The following is a 22785-nucleotide window of genomic DNA, read 5'->3' as shown; positions in this document are numbered from 1 at the left end:
GGGCCCGGGCAGGATGTTTATACTGCGCAATATAAACACGGGCTCGGGGGTGCTTTAATAAAAAGAAATCGGCGAAAACTTCTGCTGCCTCTCGAAATGCCCTTTTCTGCCTCCACCGCTCGGCCAGGGACTGGGAACGGGCTCTGGCCCCCTCGCCTGCTCCGAGCCTGCTTCAGCGATGAGGGTGGGACGGTTATTCTTTTGGGTGGGAATATATAAATCCATGTTGTTTGCTGTTGAATGCCCAGGAGCTTGGTGTTCAGCTCCAGCAGATACCGCGGGCACATATGAGGGGTTGGGGGGGGAAGGAGAATAGGAAGGCAGGGGGGCAAGGACCCCCTTTCCCCTTAAAAATCTCCCCACTCTTCTGAGCATCACATCATCAGGAAAGCTGTCACTCAAGGTAAGTCCCTTGAAAACTTTGTCACCTTCTTGTGGACCGCGTGTGGAAATCTGCGCTCTGATCGGGGATGTGGGAGGAGGGGTGGCTTTAGGGGTGGCTGCAGGAGCCTGGACTTTCAGGGCTGCTGGCTAGAAGCGGAGCAGATGTGCTGGCTGCTGCAGCCTGATCGCTTTCAAGATTGGGAAAAGGAAGAGAGAAAGGAAGGTGTGTGTGTGTGTGGGGGACAGAAGAAGAAAAAATTCTACGCAGACCCACCCCCTCCCCGCTGCAGGCCGCGCCGCAATGCTGTGGGTCCATCCTGCTGCAGAGAGAGGGGGGACGCCCACCCCCAAGCCCCTCCGTCTTCCAGATTTGCTTTTAAAGCTTTTAATTTATTTTTTTTTTTATAATGATAATTCAATACCTTTTATAAGACGGGTAGATACCGATCGGGTTCCCAAACCCTCTCCGCGTTATTCACGAGCAGTTGTGAGCAGCCTTCGGGGCGCCTGGCACATCTGTGATACAACCAAGAGGGATTTCACATCTGGGGCTTTTATTTTTTTTTCCCCCTCTCCCTTTCTCCTTTCCCTTCCCATCGTCTGCCCCATCTCCGCGAAATAAATCCCCCTACAGAAAGTACCGGCCCTCCTGTTCCCTGGGCATGGGGGGGAGGGAGAGATTTGGGGATGGGGACGCGCAGGGAGAGCCCCACAGCAAATCCCAGGCTGGGGTTAGGCACCAGAGAAGAGGGTGGGAGGCAGGGGACAGTTATTTCTGGAGCTTTTCCCTTTGGGAAGAGGAGAAGGAGCTGCTTGTGCTGCCCAAGGGGGAGCAGCCGCTGCCCTACCCATCCGGGGCCGCGGAGCAAAGCGTCTGCTCAGGGAAGGGGGGGAGCCCAACTCCAAAATCACTTCTCCCGGTAGCGATCACCTTCCCTGGGTTCTCACAGCCCCGGAGAGGGGTGGCTTTTGCAGAATAACCCCCCCTGCTTCTCCCCGGATTTTATTTTTCTTTTTTTTCTGAGGAAACACGTCGGTGACCCTGAGCTTTGTTCCACATCGAACCCCCCACCTCGAGCCGTGAAAAGGGTGTTTTTCTTAGCTTTACATCTCTCTGCGACCGAATCCCCCCGATCTACCCCCAAAACACAGCACAAACAGCTCGCGTAAAACCCACGTTCAAAATCACCTCCACCGGCCGCGATTCCACTGGGAAACAAAATATATCCGAGCTTAAAAATCATCACCAAAGTTCAAACCATTTCCCTGCAAAGAATGCTAGTCCCTTCACGAGTGGCCTTTGTCACTCCTGCAGTATCTCTTAGGAGTGTGAAGGTTTGGTTTCTGATATATGTATTATAGCCAGCAAACGTTAAAAATGGAAATACATCGCCCTGGCTTTCACAGGCCTTGCCGTGGGAACAGCAGAAACGCTGCAGGTTTTTAAACCGAGCCAGTGAATTAGGGAAGGGAGACTTTTGGGGAAGGAAAAAAATCCTCTAATAAGTGTCTGCTGTACGAGGGGGATGTTGATGAGAGGCTGGACTGACCTTGCCAGCCTTGGAGGGATGGAGAGGAGGGAAATCCGCCGCGAGAAGGGTTGCTGGTGACACTTTCTCGCTTATGAAGGTTCGGCGAAGGTCTCAGGAACACCTTCGGGTTCAAAATGGAACTGGGAGGGGGTTTAGAAAGGGAGAGAATAATCAAGGTTCTGGGTTGTAGATACGGGCGGGCCCCGCAAATGAACGGGTCTCGCTTTTAGTGTTGTTCGTCGTGGGGTTGGGTGGTTTATCGGCTCCGAGACGCAGGGAAGGGCGAAAAAAAGAAGACAACAACTAAAATAATCACTGAGGTTATTTAGCTCCGCTAATCCCGGCACCGTTTGGAGCCCGTTTTGCCCACCCGACACCTCATATTCCCCCCCACCACTCCCCGGCCCTGAACCGCTTCCCAACCGGCTTCTTCCCAAACCCTCTCCCCTTCCCTCCCCCCCGAAACTCGGGCAGTGTTTTGTGTAAAAATAGACAAATCTGAGCTTTCTTCCTTTTCCTGCGCCGAAGGTATTTTTACTAGTTAATTGCTTAAGTGAAGTCAACTTTGCAACCAGGCCGGGTGTAATCCGAGTATGGAAATGTATATAGGTGGTATTGTTATAGGCGGGCTGGGTGCTGCTCGGAGAGGGGCCGGGGTGTTCCTGCCAGCCCGGACCACCCAGGGCGAGGGGAGTGACCGCCTCATGTCCCCCTCCCCGCTGCCCCTGCTTTGCATTAACACCACCCGCAGGTCTTCCCCCTTTCCCCCCCTCCCCTTCCCTTTTCCCCAGCACCAACCCTCGGCTGGTTTTTGGGGTTAGGTGGTTGTTTTTTTGGTGGTGTTGCTTTTTTTTTCCTTCCCTCATCCCTGTGGCGGCTGATCCCAAATCCGCGGCAAATTGATCCCTAAATGTTTATTTAAGGCACAAGGGATGCGTTCAAGTAAGGGGAGAGGGGAAAGGGTGCTAGAGGGGGGGGTGAACGAACCAAGGAAGAAGTGGGATTTGGGAACACACATACATCATCCCCCTCCCAACCATTTTTGCGGGTTCATCACACGGCTACGTTTCCCCCCACAATCTCGGGGAGGGCTTTTCCCGGTGGTAATCAGAGCTCATCCCCGGTCGTCTTTCGCATCGCCGGGCATAACCCGGCCTTCAGGACCCAACTGGACCCAGAGGAGATTTCGGCAGAAAAGAAGCCGAAATTGGGAGCGGGTCAAAGTAGAGCTACCGAGAGCGCCTGACGCGGCTGCAGGGAGGTGCGGGCTGGCTGTCAGTGCCGGGACTCAGGCAGAAGTTTGGGGTTTGGCTTGGGTGGAGGGGGGGAAGGAAAAGATTACACTTCCCCCCGTTTTTTTCCCCCTTCTGTCCATCCCGATACTGCCCCCCCCCCCCCCCCCTCCTCCCAAGCCCACATTTTCCATGACGTCCTTCGATGAAATATTGCAGCACAGGAATTTACAGCCTTCTTCAGCGCAGGATTTTTGAGGAATTTTCTGGCAGGACCCAGTCCCTCGCAGTACAAATCGGTTCCAGCGATAATAACCTCCGAGCGCTACTACTTAGGCACAATCGCTTCCCACAGAGATCTTCAAGATCTCTCCGTGTATTTATATCCCTGCTCAGGAACTGATAGCTGGAATATTTTATCCCGGAGGGATGTATTTTTCACTGGCTGGGATTCTGATCTGAGGATTCTGATACCGAGATAAAACGGCAGGGCTGGGTAGGAGAGGAGCAGGGACACGGCGAGTGATGCTCCCGGTCACCCCTCAGAAAATATATTCGCCCTTAAAGGCGTCCAGAGCCGTAAATCAAGGTCTAAATCAAGGTGTAAATCCAGGCTGGCATTGCTGAGCCATCCATACTCAGCATCCATACGGACGCGTTTTCTTCCCTCTGTGGAAGGAGCCCGGTGCTGGAGATGCCCCCAAATCAAGCAGCATCCTCAGGATGCTCCCTTCCCTCAACTCCTTGGCAGAGCAGTGTGGCACGGAGATAAAACAAACAGTCATTTTCACTCTTTCGCAGCCCCGAATTGTAATGATTTAGAGATAAAACAAGGCAGACAATGCCGAGCAAACATTTCAATCCGCTGAGATTTTTGGGGTTGCTCATTACCCCCACCCCTGGACATGTCCCAAAGCGGGCCGGGCCGGGGTCTCCCCGTCAAACTGGGAGGGTGAGGGGCTTCCCCAGGGATCGGCCTTATTTCCAGGCTTCTTGAACTTGTTTGTTTGTTTGTTTATCGCTGTTTTCTTCCCAGCTTTTAACCCAAACCCCCGTCGAAATTGCCCCAGCGTCTCGGTTTTAGTCAAAAAGGGTATTTGTATCATCAGGCAGGCGAAGGCCACCGGATCCCCGTTTCAGGCTATCACACAAAATTCGTCTGCATGGAGAGCTGAGAAAAGTTAAAACGGAATAGCTCATATCAAGGAGAAAAGAGCTCTTTTCTGCCACGGGTACTAAAAGCCTCGAGGACGGTTTATTGCCAGGCTAGATAAGAACTGACCACTACACTTAAATGTAGGGAGATGCTGAAACAAACCCAAAGGATTTTGGGAAAGATTTGGCCTCCCTCTGCTGCCTCTTGGGTGCTCAGTCTCGGGGGACAGTTGTGCGTAGACGTGGCCGCCCACCCCGGGGCACCCCTGTCCCCCGGGGTTAGGGTGGGGTCCTTGGAGAGAGAAATGGCCACGGTCCTCCCGGCGACCACTAACGCAGAAACATCACCTGACACCGGGGGAAAAGGGGATGCGACGTCCAGGCACTCCCCAAAGCATGTATCCCTGGGGTCCCCAGCAACCACCATCCCTGTCAAGTGGGGAGAAGAAGTTGTGGCAGCAGAATCATCCACTCAGGATGCTGCGGTCCCCAGTGGGGAGGGATGAGGCAAGAAGAACAGCTGCCAGAGAAGGATGCTGCGGGCAAAGCTCCTCCGGGAGAGCCGGGTGGGGCCCTAACAGCGACCTGCTGGGATGTAGCGAACTGCCCAGCTGCGAGAAGATCCCTAGAGCTTTGTCCGTTCAGTTTCTGCCCACGGAGCTCCCGGCTCCGGCCAGGTCCACCCCACTTACAAACACATCTTTTGCTGGAGGGATCTCCGGAGCATCTTTCTTGGGGGCAAGAAAATCCACCCGTGGGCCGTTTCCCGGGTGCAGAGAGAGGAGCCGGGTTGAATCCCAGGACAACGTCCTGATTTTTTTTAACCTTGTTTCCATAATAAATCGCGCACCTAAAGTCAGTTCCCAGCCCTCCCCAACTCAAAGTGGGGGGAATTCGGGATTGACGTTCACAGAAAAGGTAAAAAAGTCCATCTGTAAACAGCTCTCCTTGCTCCCCTCTTTGTAGAAACCCAGGGATGGCTTTCGTTGGAAGCTGTCCCGGCAAACCTCATGTTTACCATCGTTGTTATTAGTATTTTAATAAGTAAACTCCCAACTAATGATACATCACTTAACTAATGGACTTTGGCCGCTCTGTAGGGCACCAGCATCTCGGCGTGCTGTATATTTGGGACCCGATTTGCTTGGCGGAGAGTTAAAAGACACAAAAAATTGGTTAATCACTTTTCCCACCTCAGAAAACCAGAAGAGAGCCTCATAAAACATTCCCTTTTGCACAAAGCAATTTGCACATCGGTTGTAATTTGTACAAGCGATGCTGTTTAGGGTTTTTTTGTTTGTTTGTTTGGTTGTTTTGTTTTATTTTTTGGGGAGGGGTAGGGGTGTGGGGAGGTGTGTGCAAGGTCGGCTTTAGAAACTGTCCCGCTAGGAACACCGCATTTCGTTGGAATTCCCGGGAAAGATGCTCAACGGATGCTTGAAATGTCTGACCCAAGGTGGGAAGGTTTTCCGCAGCGCTGGCTGTTATGCCCCGAAATTAACCGATTTCTTGCAGCAAAGCAGCTGCTTTTGGTGACAATCAGGCTGATAACGGGACCGGGTGCATCCATCTTGCCCCTGCCTATCTGGGCTTTTGGGGAAGGGGATGTGCGTGTGCAAGAGAGAGGAGATGGAATCTGTATGAAATCCAAACCAAATCTGAAGCAGAACTCTCGAAAAATCCGACCAACGAACCCAGAACTGGTTTTGCTTTTCCTGTTTTTGCAGGATCGCTGCTGAATTACAAACCACCCCAGGGCGTTTTGCACAGCACCCTCAGCTCCACGCCCTTCACCTCTCTTAAAATTAATCTTAAAAGATGCAAAATAATTTTGCATCTGACTCCTTTACGATTGCTGGAAGTAAAAATCCCTTTCTCCAGCAGGTTTTGCAGGCTACCTGCAAGGAAAGACGCTGCTCGAGGGTTTGGGCTGCTGCTGAATATTTCTTTTTTTTTTCGTAGAGAATTATTAGTTTCTCCTTCGCGACCGATCGAATTTGAGTGTTTCACTCTAATAACAGCGAGCTCAAGGACTTCATCCCGCGCAACGGTGTTTCTCCCACCGAACCCGAGATCGAAGCCGCAGTCGCCGGGCTCCTGTGGGCCGGTGAGGAACTGCCGGTGCCCGGTGCTGAGCCCTTAAAGTGCATCGAAATCTGCCTGCACAGCCCTGGCCTCGGGGACGGGAGGGTCCGACCTATTCAAAGCCTCCCCACTCAGGTTGCACGGTGTAGTGTGGTGGAATTTGCACTGGCATATCGGGAAAGGACGTTTTCTTGATATTGGGAAGAGGTTTTAGAGCAGAGCTGAAGTGGAGTTGCAGGTTTGGTTTGTCCCGCAGCATCAAGGGAAGAAAACCAGGAGAGTCTCCAAATCCTGAAACAGATAAATGGTTATAAAGACAGATTTTGCTGGGGCAGAGAGGATAGGAGAGTGAGGAAGAAGAACGGCAGAACAGACGGAACAACTTACAGAACTACAGAGATAGAAAGAGAATGAAATAAGAAAGAAAATACAGAAAATACAGAAAATACAGAAAAGAAAGAAAACAAAGAAAGAAGGAAAAGAAATAAAATCAATAAAAGAAAAGGAAGAAAAGAAAGGAAAGAAAAGAAAAGGAAGAAAAGAAAGGAAAGAAAATAAAAGAAAGAAAAGGAATAAAACAAAGAAAAGAAAGGGAAAAATGAAGGAAGAAAGGAGAAAAGAATTAAAGGAAGAAAGAAGGAGAAAACGGGAAGTAGGATACAAAAAAAGATAAAATATTGAAGGAAACCCCTCAAAAATTAAAGAAACTCCAAACAAGCAAACAGACCCAATCCAAACCAAACAAAATACAGAGAAAATGAAATGATTCAAGAGAGTAATAGCGACTAGGAGAGTGAGAAAGGGGGAAACAGTGAAAGAAAGAAATGGAGGAAAGGAAGGGTAAAAAAAAAAAAAAAAGTGAAACAAAACTAGGAAAGAAATTGAAAGAGAAAAAAACGAGAGAAAGACAAAGTAGAGAGAAAAAAAAGAAAAATAAGAAAACAAACAAGAAAGAAAGAAGAAAAGCAAGCAAGAAAGAATGAAAAGAAAGCAGGAAAGCAAGAAAGAAAATAGAAAGAAAAGGGAGTCAGAGGAGGGGAGAATAGGACCGAGAAAGCATGAAAGCAAAAACCTCAAACCAAACAAGCAAGAAGGAAAAGGGGAATTAATTTCCCTGCAAAACCAATTATAAGATACAGACTATAAATTTATCCCTGAAAAACAGGGGTGAGCGGGGAGGGTAACGTTGCCTTGGACAGAGCAGAGCTGCCCAGCTCGGCCCGGCCCGGCCCATCAGAGCCACCTCGGTACCCTATACCCTTGTACCCTGCTGCGCCAGGTATGCGTCTCCAGCAGCCTGGTGCCGTTAACTCATGTCCCTGCACACCACAAAACGGAGGGGAAACAATAACACCCCGGCTTTACGTTTGGATTTGGGTCTGTGGGGGGGAATTCGGTTCGGTGGTTCCTTATTTCCATGTTTGTTTGGGGTTTTTCCCCCGCTCCAGAACTGCCAGTGGGTGAGACCGCGACCCCCTTGGGCAGGGACGAGGAGGAGAAGATTATGTAACACCTATTGCTGCGTGGGTTTTTCACGCAGCTCCTGACTCGCGGCAGCTTTGCACCCCTTAAGCCCGGCTCAATACCCGCAGAGAGCCGAGCGAGCAGCTCCTCGCTGATTTCCCCGGCTTAGTAGGTGGCCGTGTATATTTTTGTTGAAGTAGTGTTTATGTTAATGAAAAAAAAAGGCTGAGATTACAAACAGACCACTGAATGCCCGGGATCTTGCTGCTGGATCGGGCTAAACTGTGGACTTTAAAGCTTTAACCAGCTTTTGGGACCAAATATAATTATTTATTATTATTATTATTATTATTATTATTATTATTATTATTATTATTATTATTATTGTAATCTTTATAGCAGAAAGACTTTTGGGCATCTTTGAGGAGCACCATGCCCATTCCCCCAGTTTTGAGGCTGTAATTCCCAGCATAGCAAGCAGGGATGGAGAAGGGGCAGAGGGAAAAATATCTCCAAGAATTAGCCATAAACCCCAACGAAAACAAGCCCTAGGCTCCCAGAGGAGGGCAAGGGAGCGGGGGATTTGGCTTGCCCCCTCTGAGCCTCCCTCAGAAGGCTTCCCAGTGGCAAATGAGAGTGTGATCCCCAAAACCTTCTCTCCTCCAAATGTGGGGAGGGTAGGTCATGCTCAGGAGTTTGTCTTTGCTGTGACAGAACCTGAAATTAGCTCAGGAAACCCCATAAATGCACCCATTTAGGACAGTAAAAACAAATACACATAATCCCAGTCCTTTAAAATGCTAATAATAATAAAAAAGGAATAAATTAATCAATGTATATAAAAATAGGAATACATAAGGGTCCTTTCAGGGGAGAGTAGCAATGACCATCCTGTTACTTTGATTTCAGAGGCTGACTTTGAGGTCTCATTCCGTTTTTCCTGACAAAAAAACCTTCTCCAGAATTATCTGGGCTCCCTAAAATCTTTGCATCCTCTTCTGCCTTTACAAGCTTGAGCTATTGATAGTAATAGTTAAAAAAAAAACCCCAAAACAAATCAGATTTTTGTAGATGTTTCCTCCCTGCTTGATAACCTCCCAGTGCGGAGGGATCCACCTTGGGTCCCAGTGAGCGGGTTTCTCCCTCCCAGGAGCTCTGCATGCAGCGTTTGGCATCTTGCTCCTTTTCAACACTTTCCTTTTGTGGGCAAAAGCTCTCGGCAGAGCAGGCTCTCCAGCGGAGCCAAGGCAGACCTGCAGGACTCGTGCATTCAGATGGTTTACTACTGTTATGATTCCTCATTGACTGAAGCACACAGAAAACGGCAGCACTGGAAGGGGATGCAAACAACATTTTGGGATCAGGGAAATCTAAACTTGGAAGGGATTCAAGAAAACAAGGGGGAAAAGGGAAAATGAGAAAACCCCTACCTAAATTTCCCCCCATGTAATGGCTGGGCAGCACTAGAGCTTCAGGGGGGCTTTCCCCTTGGGCTTTGGGAGCAAAGAGAACTCCAAAATCAGCTCTCTCTCCTTTAGAATATCTTTAGGGGGTCCAAACGTCTCCCTGTGGAACAGGGAAATTCCAAGCATGGGACTTAGCATGATCACAGACAAGTTTCTTTGTTCTCTCCTTGTACCTGGAATTAGCTTTAATCCCATGATGCATTTTTTTTTTTCACTCACATCTTTTGGGGTTTTGGGGAGGGAAAACATTGTAATGACATTAAATGATTCTGTAGGAGGGATTTATTAGGGTAAAAAAGAAAATACCACTAAGCCCAGTAATGTAGATGATTTTGGAGAAAATATCATTGAAAAGCAAGCCTGTGCTGCTAGAGCCAGGTAGGCCCTGCTGAGGTGCCAGGGCAGGGGATGGAGCAGGGGAGGATGTCCCCCAAACACACAACCCCTCACTGGTGCCTGCTCTGTACCAGGGAGATCCCTTGGGCTGGGCGCTGTGGGCAGCCCCTGTGTGGGGACTGACTAAAGGGTGAGCTCAAAGGGCTGTCCCCAAACCCACCCACACACACAGATAGACTTGCCCCCCCAGCTCCTCTAACCCCCACATCCTACCACGCTGCTCTCTAGAAGCACTAATGATGCCGCAGACCAGCTATGCGGTGTGAGGCAAAAGCAGATGAAAGTGATGTCACATTAATGTCAGCTCACAACTCAAGCCCACACAGCCTTGATTGCTCTTATTAATCTTGCCAATTTGTCTGTCAGCACTTGGCTAATCCCTAAATAGCCTCCCAACAGGTGCTTTATGCTTCCGCCACATCCCTGCTCCCCGGCACCCCCCGGCAGCCCCGCTCGCCCTCCCTGGTGACACCGTCTTTCTCCTGTCCATCTGGGACCAGCTCTTTTCCCTCTTGGGAGGGCTGGATGGGGAGAGAGGCGACTTTGCAGATGTTGTTTAGTCTGTCCAAAGAAGGGTCGGAGATTTGGGCTTCCCAAAAGAAAGTGAAGACTGGGGCAGGGGGGCAGGGGGGGTGGGGGGAGAAGAGATGCTGGAGAAACTTGGGGGATGTGGCAGACAGAAGTTACCAGAGGGTGAGCAAACCCTCTGCATAAGGTTAACCAACCACATTATGATTAAAACCTTCATTTATGGCACCCTCCACCTCAATTATCTCACAGCAGCAAACCATGTTGCTCCTATGTGTCATGGGTTTAGTGGTTTTATTGAGAGGGGAGAAAAGACGAAAACCTGAGTTCTGAGCTGAGGCTGCAGTGGAAGAGCCACATCATACAATTTTACCTCACACTTAAGATGAGGGCCCATTATTTTCTTCACTGAGCCATCAGAAAATCCACCAGCTTATCACAGTGTCTGTTTAGCCACAAAGAACCAGCCCTGTGTTGAGCTGAGGACTCGAAATCATTGTGTTGCAAGGCTGGATCCTCCTAAGGCTGTTATTTGGTGCAGTAGCCTTAATCACAGAACACAGTTTTTATGTTTAAGACTATTAACTGCTACACCCAATTAACTGCTAAATCAAATTAACTGCTCAACTCTATTAACTGCTAAAGCAGGGGCCAGGCTGCTTTCCACTCTCTGCATTAAGTGGAACCAAACAGATTTTATTCTGGTTTGGCAACTCTGATGCATTAAAAGCTTCTCACACACACACACACGCATTATGAGCCCTGTGCATAGCAGAGGTCTCCTCCTGTCATTCACCTGGGAGATGCTCTGCTCCGGAGAAAGAGCTGCCAAACCCAGCTCCGGTGCTGCAGGCTCCTGTTGGCTCAGGTTGTTTCCAGCCCAGTGCTCAGCACGGCAGGAAGGAAGAGCTTTGAGGAGCATCTTCAACTCTTTCTCCCAGAGCCTGGTCCAAAGTGTCACCGAGGGAAGTATAAGCACTAATTGATCTTTGGGCTGTTCATCATTAACCTTTGGTGCTTCAGACCGGCCTTTGATGCTTCAGAACGGCTCCTAAAAGCTCTCTGAAAACACCCTTCATGCCTGCAAGCTGTTTCGCTCCATCCTGACCTGGATTTATTACCAGGAGACAGATTTTATTTCAATTTTATTTTATTTTGGGTTTTGGGTGGGTTTTTTTTTTGCTTGCTTTCTCCCCAGGCCATTTATTTCATCCAGGGGGACTATCCATCACGGTGTGCTGGACCCAACCTATGATCCAAGGATATTCTTAGGTACGCAGCATGTCAGGAAACGGCTAGCAGCCCTGCATGGTGCAAATATTTGGACGACCAAGAGGTAGGAAGGATTGTCCAAATGTTTACTGAAGGCTGTTGATAGCCTAAGGATTTATAACTGGTGTCTAACGTCTGCCCCCACACAGCTCCTCCAGCAGGTGCACCGGCTTTCAGCATGACACATGGTATGTGTTGTGCTCTGGGAAAGGGGATGCAGGAGAGAGAGCCAGTTTCACAGCTCTTGGCTCCCCCTTTCCCAGCTGCTTGCTGGTTTAGAGCCCACGGAGCAGCAAGGCGGGAGCCCAGGAGCCACTCCAGCGTGCCCCTCGTGGCAACTGAAACCACTGCTGACATTTAACTCAAATCACAAACATTTAACTCAAATCACAAACATTTAGCCTGTTTAGTTGGAATTTCCTAAGCAAAACCAACCCTCTGAATCATTTAGGCCCACCAAAATATTCCTTGTCACACTGCTTCAGCTCTGCGGTGGGGGAAATTGGTGACATTGTTCTAGTTATTGTTCTTGGCATCTCACTTCCTACTTTCTACTGCAGGCATTTCATCTCTTCTCTCTCACAGTAAGCCCTAATTGCTGCTACAGACATATCAGAAGTGCTAACAGGCCAGGTTTAACCATTTCTGGTGCTCAGATGGCTACAACTCTCCAGCGGTGATGCAGACCCCACTGTAAAAAAAACACTATACCTATTACCAGGTAGCTTCCACCTCTGCCTTTCCATCCACAAGAGGAGTGGACATCCAACATAGACCAGGTTCATTGACTAGAGCTGGAAATACTGTCAAAGAAAGATTTAGTACTTTGCCCAAAGACAGCTTTGGTGTCATCAAGATATGCCTTCCTGTAACCTCCTGTTCTGATGCCACTGCCTCAGAAGGCGTGTTCATGATCCAGAGAGACCTCAGAGGGCTCCAACTCAAATCTCTGCTCCAAGTAAGTCCATCACCAGCACTAGATCAGGTCAGACACGGTTTTGTACAGCTGAGCCTTGAAAAACTCCAGTGATAGAGTGGAAGAGCCATGATATTGAGGAGCTGTCAGTGCTCTTGTGCCTATCTAACCAAATTGTCAAGTCCTGCTATCACAGCAGCAACCTCTTTATCTGTCACCATTCCTGCTACCATGTTACTGAGAAACAATATCCTACAAACCAAGCAAAATCAGCACTGATTGGAGTTACCCAAGCCTGGTAACCAGCTTCCCCTCCACTATTTTGCAAGGTTTGGCTCTGCTGGGAACACAACCATGTGCATCGAGCGTGCTGCAGCCACCCAGACAAGGAGCTTTCCTTAGGAACGAGCAGCAATTGCATCTGCTGCAGAGAAGTTTTTAATTCATCACAGCCCCAGACTAGCAGAGTTCCCTGGCTGCTCAGTTGGGGAATACAATGGCCCCTATTGTTTTGCCAAGGGACCAGCTCTTCGTTGCGTGCTCTCGCACAAACTGTGTGTTTTCTATTTGTTACCTGACTCATTTCACTGAGCTTCCTGAGGCAGGCTTCAGTCCATTTCTAGCCCCATGCTGAAGCAATGAATCAGGAAACTCTCTCAGGTTGTGGGCCAGACCATCAGTGTTACCTCTTCTGATTTGTTTAAAAAAAACACACACCCACTAAGAGAACTTGGTGTTCTTCTAGGGAGAAGGAATTGCGTCATAAAGTGTATGGGGAAGGGAGAAAAAAAGAGAAGTGCTCAAATTCCAAAGTCATCTGTTGCACTCAGTGAAGGTTTTTTTATATGTTAAAAGAATTCAGTCCTGGGCTTGATGTCACATTCTCAGTGTGACCTTAGATGTGGAGTCATAACTCAGCCTAATCTAGACTTGTCTCTCTCCTTGACTGTATTTCTCAACCATTATGCACCGGTGCTGGAAATGTGTTTTCTGGGCAAGGATCTTGAGCCACCAGCTGGTTCCAAGCCAGAGGAATGCAAGGAAGAACTGGTCTCCTCTGGTAAATTGTCTGGTTGGTAGCTCCAAGTTCTCACTGGGGCTGGTGGCACCTGGACTGGATGTCCCAGGGACCAGAGCTGCAGGTGTGGAAAGATCAGAGGCAGAGCTTTAACTGTGAGAGAAGTCTCTTGCTTCTGCTAATGTGTGTGCTGCTTATCCTGTGGTTGTACTGTGAACAGTCCAAAGCTTTCTTGATGGGCAGGCCAACCATGCTGACACAACTTAACTGTGAGCCTTGAGATGGTGTTTGCACTCATTGGGGATGTGCTATAGGGCTGGAAGGGTCTTCTTACATGTCTGCTTCCATGGAGGCTGTCCAGGAAGATAAGATGTTGGTGTGGCTGGCTCTGCCTTTCCCTAGATCCAAGGCTGGCTCAAGTGTATGCTACATGGTGGGAATGTGAGAGATTAGGTAAAGGAAATCGCAGGCTGGGCTGGGGGGACACATACATATCTTCCTCCCATCAAAGCACCTGAAGAAATTTCTTCTGGGAAGAGGATTCCACCTCTGTCTCTGTTATCCTTCCATACTGCTGGGCCTCTGGGTTGGGAGCTCATACCTTCCTTTCCAGCCAGCTGGTTTGTGGGTGGGTTCTGACTGTTCAAATACTACAGATACCATAATGCTGAGGTTAAAATAAGGTTGGATATAAGGCAATTCCTGCCCAGAACTCCAATCCTAAAACCTCAGTTTCTCTGTTCTCTGAACCTAGAAGCACCCACATTGCATGGGGTGCAATTGCAGGCTTGATCTTCTCCAGCAGAAGAGAGAACCTGCTGCTGCCCCACTGTAGGTCTATATTCCAGACTCCATATCAGGGCAGCTTTAGGAGAGAAAGACCACTGATATCAGCTTTCAGAGAGGGTGTTGAAGGATGGAGGCTACTTTTCTGTTTTAGCATTCGCTGCTCTCCTCCCATCTGGTCTGAAGCAGCTGCATTTGAAGCTGCTGGCTTTAGGTAGGTGTATGGTCACCTTGGTGGAGGAGATCAATCCATTTTTGAAGCCCTGACCCACCCCAAGCCCTGAAATTTAAATGTCTCTCACAATAGCTCTTCTCCCCTGGGTGTGCTTCTGCTCTTTGTTGCAGCTTTTCTACTGAAGTCTAACCAGGAGAAGGTTGCAAAGCCAGGAGGATTTGGCCCAGGCTTTACCAAAGCAGAAGAAAAAGAGGTGAGCTCAGTCCCTGGTACTTCTATTCCAGTGAATTTGGCCTTGGAGGCTGTGAGTGATGGCTTGTGGTGCAGACCAGCATGGTGCTTTTAGCTGTGTATAATTAGATGTTTTCCTAAAGCAAACCATTACTGACAGACCCAAAGCTTTTCTATTCTACAGGATTTTTCCTGCCTCATCTGCCAAGGAACATGCAGGACTCACTCAAGCTCTGCTTCCTTGGAGTAAATCACAGTGTGGGGCTGCCTTATCTCAACCAGAGACCCTGCATAGGAATGTTGCACTGTCCAGCCCTTGGGCCACCCACCCCTGAGCCCAGGCACCAGCATCTGTTCCAGGCCCAAGCTCTGACCCTTCAGAGACATATTTTTGCAAGGTCAGGAGGTTGGGTGGTAAAAGGGGAGTGGAGAATAGCAGAGAGATGGTTGAGGCTGGCTCTGCAAAGTGATTTCAGGGGGATGTTTACACTGGCTATTAAGTGCAGATTCAAGCCTGCTCTCCTCTCCAGATTTGCTGCCCCTCTGTGTTGTTTGCAAGCAAACATGCATGAAGTACAGACATAGTCCCAGCTTCCAAGGTTTCTGGATGAGGGTGGCCTTGGTCCTGCAACTTGGCCCAAGTGGACCAAGAAAGGATCAGGTAAGACAGCCACCTCTGTTAGACATCATCATAGCCTCAGTTCCTTTGTAGGGCAACGAGGATGCTTTTAGCATGAGCTGCAACTGAGATGCTGTGGCACAACCAAAGGGAAGCAGAAATAAGCAGAAAAAACATATGGCACATAGGAGAAACCATGCCACATGGCAGCAGATAGGTGTCCACTCAAACAGATGGAGATACAGCTCTGTGTATTGCTTTCAGCCATCACAGAACATTTTTTTTTTGATGTATCAGGTAGTGATTCACCACCTGGCAGCTTGTCAGCAGAATTGAGTATAGGAAATACCATTGCACTGGACAACTAGGCTCCAGTGTTTAAACAGCAATGGCTGTGTGGTAACATCGTCCTTGGTGATCAGGTCAAAAAAATAACTCAGGTGAAGGTTCTCTGTGAAATTTCTGTTGGGTTTGTCTGGAAGGGCCACCTAACTGATTTCATCCAAGAAATGGCTACAGAAGGGATCACTGAATGTGGTCTGACTCTCCATCAAGAACAAGGAGAGACTATTTCACAGAATCACAGAATCTACCAGGTTGGAAAACACCTCAGAGATCTTCAATCTTTTACTTAATACCTAACACCTCATGACAACTAAACCATGGCTTCAAGTGCCACATCTAATCCCTTTTTGAACACCTCCAGGGGATGGTGGCTCCACCACCTCTCTGGGCAGCACATTCCACTGGCCAATAACTCTTTCTGTGAAGAACTTTCTCCTCACCTCGAGCCTAAACATCCCCTGGCACAGCTCGAGACTAAACATCCCCTGGCACAGCTCGAGACTGTGTCCCCCTGTTCTGCCACTGGTTGCATCACATCACCTAGCCAGGACATATTTCAATCAAGAGAAGGAAAGAGGAAAGAAGGAGAATGGTCCAAGCAAAATGATGATTTTCTTATGTTGCTCAACTGAAATCAGGTTATTAATTTTTTGCATAACCACTTGTGTGTAAATCCTCCTTCAATTAAGGGGAAAATAGAATTTCCTTTTCTCTAAGGGCTGGTCTCCACAAAGATTCCAATCCCTCGCCCAGGGGGACAAGGATTCAGAGTCTAACACAGAGGGTTGCATGGTGAATTTTTCCCTAACTACTCATAAAAGGAGCTACTCCAACTCCTTCTGAGCCTTTTAAGTGAGTGGCTCATTTTCAGAACAGGATTACTAAGCCTGAAGTCCGGGAAGTCAGCCCTACCCATCACCCAGCCTTGCCCATCACCCAGCCCTACCATCCTGTCGCTATCCCACTGAAGAGCCCCAGGGCTGAGCCACCCACCGCAGTGTCCTTGAATTCAGTTCCCATTTCAATCCTTGCTTTTCTTCATGGCAGAGCATGGGAATCTGTCTCACTCCTTCCCTCCCTCCCTCTCTTGCCTTGCAGCTGCTCAGTTCTGCGAGGGAAAGGCTCCCAGATGTGCTCGGGAGGGAGCGGGCAGAGTCCTGAATTCCACTCTGTGCCGAGTGGACTCTTTGTATATTTTGTTTCAAGGAGAAAATATGTAGAGAGTCCTCGAAGAAAGCCTGGGGACCAGGCACGTCCCTGTGAGCACATTAACCACAGGGCTAGGAGGTCCTGCAAGCCATCTACCCTTGGCTTGCCTTTGCCTGCACGATGGGCGGGTGGCTGACGGGCAGTTCTGGACATCGTCGGCAGCTGAAATCCATCTGCATCACGCAACAGGTCCCTAAACCCTTTCCTGGAGGTGGCTCAAGGCGACCAGGTCCTTTGAGAAATGGAGGCTTTACTCAAAAGCCAGTAAACTCTACACACACCTAAACACCCATGGTTGGTATTCTTGGCGGTTTTGGCTCAGAGCTGATGCGCCGTATCAGATCAATGAATATTCACATGCTCCCAAGTGTTTTCCTGAGCTGGTTTCATTGCATTTTGCTGTGGTACTTGGTAGCTACTTGATTATTGCGTGAGACAACCCATTTAGGAAGTGTTGGCCTTCATTTAGTTAATGACTTGGTTGATGTGCAATATAAAAATGGTATGAGACTAATTGTTCCTACGGCAACGGGAACACAGCAAATGATTTCATATCACAGCTTGGCAAAGGAAGAAGAAGAAACTTCTGTAATTGTTCCCATTAAGCGAAGGGATTCATGCTCAATCTCTACTGTGCTCTGCTTCACTTCTGCTGTGAATTAGGGGACGAAAAGTCAGGGCAGAACCACATGAAAAAGCACCGAAACAAGCTGTGCTTTATTGAGTATTTGTAGTTCTGCCACCAAAACCATTTCCCTTCTGCTTTACAGGTTTCTGGCCAGCAACACCAATGACTGTCACGGCCAAACGGTTCCTTCCAGGATGTCATGCATGGGGGCTTTAACCCTGCACGAGCTGTGGGTGAGCAGGAAGAGGGAGGACATCCCTGACCACACTGCAAAACTGAGTTGTGGGTTGGAGGCAGGACAGCCCTCACCTCGAGGATGAGTTCTTAGAAAGTGTAGGCAAAGCCAGCTCTTGGAGCAAGGAATTATGGCAACCCTCTCCAGCCCTGGAAAACAGAGAGAGTCTGCCATTCCAGTCATTCCTATTTGCACAAAATACCTTAAATCTCATCTTTACTGAGGTTTTCCTATCTTCTTCTACAGGATATACTGATGGCTGGGTCATCTCATGGGCTTTGTGGCTTCAGAAAGCCCCCCAGTATCACTGTACTAGAGGGAATCATGTTGTCCGATCTCTCTGAATTTCCTAGCAGATCAACATTTGTTCATCCCAGGTGGCCCAGTGAGGATCAGAAGGTCCTAACAAGAGGCTTTTTATTCATGGACTATCATGTGCAAGATCAGAGTGGCCAGTTTAGTAAGACCTGTGGCTCTACGATGCTGCGGGGTGGCCTGTCTGGGCACTCATGCAGAGGTGTGAGGCTCTCACGCACGCCTCCCCAGAGTGGAGGCACCTTCTCCTTAGCACTGCCAAGTCCACCTTTAGTGGTGGTTAATGGTTAGACAGGGTTAGACTAGGTTAGTGGCTGGACTCAGTGACCTTAAAGGTCTTTTCCAACCTAAAGGGTTCTGTGATTCTGTGATCACCCCATTTGCCTAGATGCTCTTCCCCTAAACTCAGTCTCATCATGCACAGCAATAAAAGGGAACTGGCAGCACAAATCCTATTCTGGCTACCAGGTCAGTGGCCACACAACCCCCCACTATCTCCTCTGGAGGAACAGAGATGTGCTTCACTCCAGGAACCACCATAGAATGAGGTTCTCACTAGGCTAATTACTGCTAATTGTGCCACTTGGCCATCACTGATAGGGTATCAGTCAGATAAAGACCACTCAGCACAGGTAACTGGTAAGTGTTGTCAGACCTGTGGTGGGATGACTTGCCTTCTGAAGGGGTTATCTCTCCTGCCAAGAGCCCCAGGAACTGACCTCCTAAGGAGAATACAGTGGTCCTAAGGGTATGTGGGGGATAGCTGTTGCTGGCTTGCTCCTCTAAGCTTTTGAGGAGGGATTTTGGTGTCTCAGGGTCTGCAAGCACTAGACCAGCAAGCTGACATTAATTTTGTAGCAATTCTTTTTTCAATTTACTTAATATGCAGTTTATTCTTTTGAGTGGTTTTTGCTGTTGTGAGTTCAGTGCTGTGGAAAATGAACTTTTCATCGTTTCTTCCCCTCCTCTTTGTTTTTCAATCCCACAGAGAAATAAATTCTGTTCTTTTAACAAATGTTGTATCTCGTACATCTTTTGCTGCTTTTCCTCATCTCTGATGACCTACGCAAAGCAATTTGGCTTCTTTGCTGGCCTGAGGACTAGGGAGGGATTATCACTATCTGCTAACCAACCTGGACAAGGTATCAATGTTGTTCTGCAGGATTTTGGGGATAATTACTTGACATTGAATGCTTGAAGATTTTGCAGCCAACCCAGAGAAAAGTCTTGTTTGTAAACATGCAGATGTGGTGCTGAAGGACATAGTGGTAGTGCTGGATTAACAGTTGGACTCGATGATCTTAAACATCTATTCCATCCATAGCAAACCTGTGATCCTGGATAGCACTTGGCTATGTGTAGGTGAACACACAGAGAACCATTAAGGTAGAAAAAGAGCTTCAAAGTCGTTGAGCTCAACTGTCAACCCAACACTGCCAAGTCCACCAATAAGCCATGTCCCTAAGTGCCACATCTATGCATTGTTTTAACACTTGCAGGGATGGTGGTTCCACCACTTCCCTGGGCAAACTGTTCTAGGGCTCAACCGCTATTTCAATGAAGAAATTTTTCCTCATGTCCAGCCTAAACCTCCCCTGGTACAACTTGAGGCCACTTCCTCTAATCCTGCCACTTGTTACCTGGGAGAAGAGACAGACTCCCACCTGTATCCAACCTCCTTTCAGGTTGCTGTAGATCACACCTGGCAGGTAAAACACAGTGGTACAGAATGCCTGGCTGTGTCAGAACCTACATGTTGTCTCACACTGAGGACCCTTGGTACTTGTGGTCAAAACTAAGAGAGCACCACTCGTTCGTTTGATGGGTGAATCAACAGAGCTTCTTTATAGTTATCAAAGCCAACAGCAGGGCAACTCACATACCTGAGAAACCTGCTGAGTCACCTAACCCAAAGCTTGGGTTATTTTCCATGTTAGGTATCTCCACATACAGGATATTCTGAGAGATTGGCAGGTGGAGAGACAGAAAGAATGTTTCCTTCTTCAAGGTACCTCAGCCATCTGCTTTTCCTTTTACCCTTCAAGTCTGGTCCACTTTCAGTTTGGTTTAAGTTACCAAAGTTTCTCAGCCTGTTACTGTAAAGCTCATAATACAGTCTGTGGCCAGCTCTTTCTTTGATAATTCCTTTCCCCTCATTTGTTTATCTCAAGTACTGAGCTTTGTTCCAGGCCCAAAACCAAAAGCCTTTCTACCCTGCTCTCTTCTTGACTTGTTGCAGATGTAATGAAATAAATCTTTAGAAAGAACAAACCTTCACTTCCTCTCTCCTGCCTGATTCACTCACAAACCCCAGCAAAGAAAAATAAATCACAAAGTGAGTGCACCCAGTCTCAAAGGATGCCACTTCTAGTCCTGCAGGCCACCATTCAAACTGGACATGTCCATCCCTCAGAGAAATCAGTGAATACAGCAACAGAAACAGTAGCATGGCCAAAGTCAAGGACCAACAAAAAGCTTGTGATCAGCCTGAAATGAGGCTGACATGATGGTTATCAGTGCTTCTGAGCACAACCAAGATGCTGGTGCCCTTTTGGAGCTTGTCTCCTGGGCACTAAAGGGTGGTGTGCATCACTGGCTCTTCTCAGAGCCCCACCGGCAGCTCTGGCCCTCTTGTCTCTCCTCTGCCACCCATCTAATGCATTTTAAATTGTAATTGGCAAAATCAGCTGCAGGATATGTTCAGTTTTTCTAAATTTGCCATAGCAAAGAGGTGTCAGTGTGCCTCCAAAGAGAATGTCTTCTTATTCTGAGAGATGCTAGGATGTAAGAACAGTGTTGCTTTTCCATCAACCACTAAAGGAAGTCTCAAAGCCTCATAATCTGGTTATGGTGGCTTACTAAATTAAGAGATCTCATGTATGTTCTCCTACCCTGACCCAGGGCTCTGGGGTGAAACACAGCAGCCTGAGGCTCTTCCCCATACCCACTTACTTTCCATCACCACAGTCTAGAAGGGGCAGCTTGTCATAGTGTCTCCACCATAGTTATTGCAATTGAAACAGGGCACGACTTCTTAAAATGGGTTGTCTACATCTGCTTAACAGGATCTTCAGTTGACATGGGTCTAAGTTCAAGACAGACCTGGCTTTAAGCTGAGGAAAGTGCAGAATGCATCAAAGGAATGATCTGGATTTGCACCAGGTTATCATCTGACCTGTTGGGTTTTATATGATTCTTTCAGGGATTCTTGAGGAGAAATGAACAGAACCATCAACAGTGCTGAAGTGAGAAGACATTTTGTTATCCCTGTAGTCTCAGACCTTTACTCTGGAGTGATGAACTGAGGGTTTTCTTTCCTTTTCCCCCTTTACATTCAAACAAGAGGTCTTTGCACATTTGAAACAGCCTGTACAGTTAGCACTGAAGAAAGTGTAATTAGACACTTGGAGAACTGGAAGAAATTAACTCCAGCCACAGACTGTCACTCAGACTATTACTTAATAATACTTCCCAAATGTGCAAAGTACTTAGTTTTAGAATAACAGGAAAGAAGTATAACTTCTCAATGAGAGCAAAGAGTTTGGCCCAGGAAGCATATACATGGAGAAGTAAAAGATGCTGTGCTCCTAAGCCAGAAGACACTTGTCACCTGCCACCACCCAAGGGTTCTGCACAGGGATAAACCTGCTTGGCCGTGGTGCTGGGCTGTGAAGGATGCAATCCATGGTCCATGGTCTCATGGTGCTTGAATGGCTGGAACAGAGTCAGTGGGGAGCGACTGAGCTGCGTGTGAGAAGATCGCCTTTGGTTTCCAACATGCCAAGGAAACCGCTAAGAAATTGCTGTTTTCCTCCTTCTCCAGCAGCAGGCAGAGGCATTGACTCGCCCTACGCTACAGGGGCCTGGCTAGAAAGAGATTATTGTGATTTCTGCCCGGTTTCTTCCCTCACTACAAAAGGCCCCATTCATCTGGGCTAATTTTTGAAGGGAGAGCAAGGGGTATCAGTAGCATGAACTCTATCTGAGCGTCTCGACCACATCGCAGCAAGCCACACTTGTTGGCCAGTCCAAGCTGAAATAGATACCTTTCATTGGAAGCCTTTCTCTTTTTTTTTCAGTGGGTTGTTTCTCTGATTTTAAACAGAAGTATCTTTTCTGGTGGTGGCAGGTTTAAAAAGCACAACCCAACCCAACCCAAGAGGCCGCTCAAAAAGTGGGGGGAACAAAGGTTGTTGTGGCAGACGCGGTGCTGCCGCTGCAGTCAAGGTACCTGTGCTCCCCTACCTAAATGCAGCCCATGTAGGAGCAGCAAGGATACATCCAAAACAGTAAATCTCTTGAGTCATTTCAAAATGGTGAGGAAAAAAAAAAGATGTGTTGGTTGTTTTGAAACAAGAAATCTCTTGACTTATCTCCAAATGCTGAAAAATGTAGTTTTAAAAGAAACTCCTTGACTTATACTAAAATAAATAAGAGCAGAGCAGAATAGAGTAGAATAGAATAGAATAGAATAGAATAGAATAGAATAGAATAGAATAGAATAGAATAGAATAGAATAGAATAGAATAGAATAGAATAGAATAGAATAGAATTAACCAGGTTGGAAAAGACCTTCGAGATTGTCGAGTTCAACCTGTCACCCAACACCATCTAAACTAAACCATGGCAACAACTGCCTCATCCAGTTCCTTCCAAAACGCCTCCAGTGATGGTGACTCCACCACCTCCCTGGGCAGCACATTCCAATGGACAACCTCTCTTTCTGTGAAGAATTTCTTCCTAACATCCAGCCTAAACTTCCCCTGGCACAGCTTGAGACTGTGTCTTCTTGTT

At 48.0% G+C, this 22785-nt stretch overlaps 1 long non-coding RNA gene across 2 annotated transcripts; it reads left to right on the top strand.

Annotated features, from left to right (window-relative positions):
• The first annotated feature begins 96 nt into the window (after window positions 1-96).
• Window positions 97-19199, top strand: LOC137447367 (uncharacterized). Of its 2 annotated transcripts, XR_010988857.1 has the most exons (4): window positions 97-403; window positions 6266-6410; window positions 14580-14662; window positions 17584-19199. It is a non-coding gene; the product is annotated as an uncharacterized lncRNA (long non-coding RNA). The 2 variants fall into 2 exon arrangements; XR_010988856.1 differs by lacking the exon at window positions 6266-6410 and having other exon boundaries at window positions 17584-19198.
• The last annotated feature ends 3586 nt before the right edge of the window (window positions 19200-22785 follow it).

The sequence above is a fragment of the Melanerpes formicivorus genome, unplaced genomic scaffold (assembly GCF_026170545.1).
Source record: "Melanerpes formicivorus ecotype bairdi unplaced genomic scaffold, bMelFor1.0.p_v2 SCAF_20, whole genome shotgun sequence".
In the NCBI taxonomy this organism is placed as follows: domain Eukaryota; kingdom Metazoa; phylum Chordata; class Aves; order Piciformes; family Picidae; genus Melanerpes; species Melanerpes formicivorus.
Note: the sequence above shows the minus strand (reverse complement) of the source record. Positions and strands in the feature narration are given on the sequence as shown.